The following is a 5424-nucleotide window of genomic DNA, read 5'->3' as shown; positions in this document are numbered from 1 at the left end:
TATATATATAAGTTAAGTATCGGCGAAAGCCAAATGTCAAAAAAGAGAAAAAGGAATAAGATGTAACACGTGTGAACTGCTGTAACATACTAACTTTATTGGGTTCGGTACATCTCTTTATATACATGCGATCAGCTGATTTCCTCAGTCAGCTGACATCGATGTAACAGCTGACTAAGGCTGTAACTTTATATATATATTGTTAAGTATTGACCTATTGACAATCCTGGGTATTATTAAGGTGTTTCGTCATCTGCCCCTATACCTGGTCAGGGTATCCTTCTGCGAAGCTTTTAGCGTCCCCGGATATGAAAACAACTGTATTAAGTTTGGTTTATTACCAGAGTCCCCTGAGAAAATTAGATTGGCTAATCTTTAAGTGTTCTAACATGACAGGTTTGACGAGGGATCGAAATCAAATTAAGTAGGTGCAGGCCCTTCCTGGACATGTCAAACTTTACCGCCCCCTCTCGGGCCTGGGGAGGGGAACGCCTGCCCAATCAAATATGAGATTCAAAAATAAGGTAAAGCCCCAAAAGGGAAGTGGGAGGAAAATACAGAGAGAGGAAATCATGATGATCCAGACGGAGACACTCAACAGGAAGGCTTAGACGGATGAGGACCACAGTCAAGAGACAGACCTAGACGGCGACAGTCAAGAGGCAGGCTTAGAAGATGCACTTCGACCAGACGAAGTCGTGAGAAGGGCCATGAGACCTGGACATCCCTTATGAACGACACCTACGGCATCAGCAGCTATAAGTATAAAATTAAGCAATAAGTAATAATCTATGTTTTATAGCAACCTTTATCTGAATCATTTGAATCATAGTTATAAATTGTAAATAAATAGTTAATCTCTTTATGTAGTTTATATACTATTATATAGCCCAATATACCCCTTTTTATTATACTACATAATTAATGGTAATAACATTTTATAAATATAAGGGTATTGAATTGGTAAACTGGTAAACACACAAACAGCCTTTGGAAAAGAATCCAATCATAACAATAGTTTTTTAGGACTCAACATATAATTAATTAATAAACCTATTTTTGGATAATTGCCTTCAGCGATTATCCTGGCATCCCGATTAAATCTCCATAGCGTACATAGCATTAATTAAGTGCATATGCCCTAGAGTAACACATTATTAGAAACTAAATATAATATGTAAATATAAATATACTTTTATTCTTAATAATGCTATGTATGCTATTGAGATTTAATCGGGATGCCAGGATAATCGCTGAAGGCCATTATCCATGATGATGTTATGATATTGGGTTTTATAATAGTATATAAACTACATAAAGAAACTAAGTATTTACTTACAATTTGTTATTATGATTCAAATGATTCAGATAAAGGTTGCCATAAAATATAGATTATTACATTATTACTTATTGGTTAATTTTATACTTATAGATGCTAATGCCGTGGGATGTAGTGACGTAGGTATCGTTCATAAGGGATGTCCAGGTCACAACTTTTTCAGGTCGAAGTGCATCTTCTATGCCTGCCTCCTGACTGTGGTCCTCACCCGTCTAAGCCTTCCTGTTGAGTGTTTCTGTTTCTGATATAGATTTCCTGTCCTTTTCTCCCACTTCCCTTTTGGGGCGTTACCTTATTTTGTAATCTCCTATCTCATTGGCTATCGGTGATCGAAGGCTCCTGAGGTAGGCGTCCTCCTCCTCATGGGTGAAAAAGTTTGACATGTCCAGGAAGGGCCTCCTGCACCTGGTTAATTTGATTCCGATCCCTCGTCAAACCTCGTCATTTTTGTTTGAACACTTAAAGGTTAGCCAATCTAATTTCCTCAGGGGTCTCTGGTGATGTGATAAACTTAACACAGATGTTTTCATATCCGGGGACGCAGTAAGAGATTCCTACCCTAACCAGGTATCGGGGACAGATAGGAAATACCTTAATAAACTACATATTGTTGTAATCATGGCTAATGCCTCGATACATAGCATATGCCTGGGTTGTGAAGAAGAAAAAATAAAGAAAGGATTTCTTAATTTTTTCTTAAACTAAGTGTTACTCAAAATTTAACAATATTATTACTAATTCAATATTTTATAGCAGTATAGTTTATGTAACATCCCTGTTTTACTTTTAAACTTAAAATTTTCCAATTTAATCTTATGTTAACTTTACATTAAACCTTATATCATAAGATTATTATATACCGTCTATATAACAATTATCTAGCCTTATTATAAACATACAAAATATAATATTATTATAATATACTAAATATCTTAAATCGTTATAACATATTTACAAAATATACAATACAGATATATACAGGTATTACCTATACGACATGTTTGATGCATCTTACCTTAAAATTTTACTGATTCATACGTTTGATATTTATGAAATGTACAATATGTAATATCTCTAACAATTTAAGTACCATATATTCAAACGACCTATGAAACATTTATACACTAGGTAAACTATTTATACCATATATTATAAAGGTCATGTACTTGGGTCTCTAGTAATGGTTCTCCTATTGAGAATTATCCAACTATAAAATACATAATACCGCTAGTTATTTTAAACTGATACATCGTATCAAACCTTTACACCTAATGAAATATGCCTATATCTCAGTATCCCGGATATCATTGGTAAACTAAATTGGTATATCAGACCAAACCTAGAATTGAAACGGAATCATTGGTATACTAAAAAACGGATATCATTGGTATACTAAATTGGTATATCAGACCAAACCTAGAATTGATACGTATTGATATTTGCATATACCCTAGAGTAACTGATACTATGTTATTTATATAATTGTAAAGGTTTATCGATATTCTCTTTATAACGATAATATCTGATAATTTCTCTTTATGTAATGTACCAGTAACAGAACCTAAGATTTGTATGATAACCTTTTAATTTTTTGCTATCATACATATTAATTTTACAATTTAGTGATGGCCTTTTACAAATTTATAATTATTAAATATTTTACATAGTATTTACATATTTATCACTATAGTCATATCTTTTACATTATTAACATGGCAGTTATTCATTATATAGTTAAAGTTAATTCAGAGCATTCATGTAGATGGTTATTCATTAATTTCTCATACAGTGGAATTCTATGTAACTGGTTTTTATTAATGATTATTAATCCAACCTATTCAATTTAACTTATGCCTTATCCGACAATACTTTACCTTTATTCTTACTACCAATTCTAATATTTAAACCGGTCTTAAAATTTTATCACAGAGTGAGTTGGATTCAAACCTAACGACCAAGTCCCATGGACCCCACTAAGCCCGCCTACCAGCAAAGCCCAAATTAATTCCCATACTAAAAAGTTTAAGAAGGTTACTATATTAGTTGAAGCCTTTAACCAAACTAATTGCTTTATCATTAATAAATTTAATTACGTGTAACCAGAATTATTTTATTTATTTATTTTTTGTTTTATTTTATTTATTTATTTTTAATCATTTAAAATACTCATATTAGCATGCCTGAATCTGAGTCTACTTTAACTTCAGGATCATCATTTCCAAATTTAATAAAATAAAATATATAAGTGGATCCAACGCATTATTTATTTATGTATTTATTTTTTAATAATTAATAAATCAAGTTATGTTCAGACGGGAGGATTAGTTATTATTTCTTCTATTTCTATTTAATAATTAATAGATTAAATTATGTTTAAACTGAAGAACTAGTTTTTTTTTTTTTTTGTTAGACAGGTACTTTTTCTACCTGATACCTTTTAACCCATGCTAAATACGAAACAAGCATTGTTCGGAAATAATATTTTATGGCAAATAATAATACTTCTTGAAATTATAATATATTCAACACTTTAACATGTTAGTGGTTGTTTCTTTACAAACAAAATAAGGTAATGATTTAAATAAATAAGATCCTATATCTTTATGAATAAAAAATGAATATTTTTTTTTTCTTTGAATTCAATTGAATTTATGATCCTTTTCTTTCTTAATGTCTCATGAACGCTCATTTTATTTATTTATTTTCTTTATGGTGCTCTTCCAATATTAATATTTATTCGGATAATTATTTTAAATTAAATGAATGCAGTTAAGATTTGAATGAAGTTAACTTTTCTTATTAATGATTATTTTTATATATTAATTTTAGTAATATATATTTTATATATCAAGACCTTCAGACCGTTAATGAATAGTTATTTCCAATATTTTAAGTCAATTTTCCATATTCCAAGATATAACAATATTCTCAACCAGGCTACTAAAGGCTACTAGAATTTTTTCTTAACCTTCCCTCTGAGATAATTACGAGCATCCTCTGTAAGCGGCACACTTATGTACAAAAACCGTTCAATCCCATTTATACTGGTACTTTTTATCTTCTTCCGTTTTCCTGTATTTTCTTTGTTCCTAATTCCCGACTCATGTTAGTACAATCCGAATTCCTTGAGTTCTATACTTTCTTTTACCAGGTACAAATACGCTATCGGAGTTGGCCGGTTTTTCTTCTGGAGAATCTCTTTTAGACTAATGGGGGTTAGGTGCAGCTTTTCATCAGACTCTATCTCGCAGGCCGTATTTTCAATTTGATTATGTTCCTTCCTGATTTCTTGATGACCTATTTTACAAATATTCGGGTTTCCCTCCTCAACGGGGCTTTCTAGTTCTTCTGAGGCTTTAACAGTTTCACTATGAACTTCAGGTACTGGAACTTTAATTATTTCTTCTTCTTCTAGAGTTTCGATATTATTATTCAGAATTTTGTCCTTATTTTCCTCATTTTTTTTTCAAAGTTTCTTCTATTTTCTTTTCACTGCTTTCATATAATAAATTCTTTTTCATTCGCATCAGTTTCCACATCAATGTTATAATTAAAAAATTCTTTAATTTCTGTCTCGGCTTTTTCTTTAACTTGATTGACTACTGATATTTTCTTCTTTTTGGACATCATTACGTCTATCCGCTAACTTGTCTAATCTATCAAATATTTTATTACATTTCTCGGTTATCCTTTTCTCAAACCCTTCCATAAGAATTAGAAAATCATACGTTTCTTTTGATGTGAGCGAGTTTGTTCCTTCCATTGCAAATAATTTCAATATCAAAACGCGCGGAAATAAAATTTATCCTAACGAAATATATCTTTACCGGGTAGTTGGACCCATTACGAGAGACTAATAATCAATTGGGTGGACCCACATTAAATATTATAATAATGAATAATTATTGTTATTATTATTATCATTATTGTAATCGATTATCCATTATTATTACCATTATCATCATTATCCCCATTTATTCATTATTATCATAATTATAAGCATTATAAGTATTATTATCATTATTCCCATTTATTCATTATTTAAAATTACTTATTCATTATTATTATCATTATTCCCATTTATT

General features: G+C 30.6%; 1 protein-coding gene across 1 annotated transcript in view; it reads right to left on the bottom strand.

Moving 5' to 3' along the window:
* The window catches only part of LOC106689654 (mucin-3B-like), a 63761-nt gene that overhangs the window by 40531 nt on the left and 17806 nt on the right, over positions 1 to 5424 (bottom strand). The window lies entirely within an intron of this gene.

This window comes from Halyomorpha halys, unplaced genomic scaffold, assembly GCF_000696795.3.
Source record: "Halyomorpha halys isolate HHAL.00 unplaced genomic scaffold, Hhal_1.1 Scaffold1423.1, whole genome shotgun sequence".
Lineage (NCBI taxonomy): Eukaryota > Metazoa > Arthropoda > Insecta > Hemiptera > Pentatomidae > Halyomorpha > Halyomorpha halys.
The sequence above is the reverse complement of the archived record's forward strand: the minus strand, read 5'-3'. Positions and strand labels throughout refer to the sequence as shown.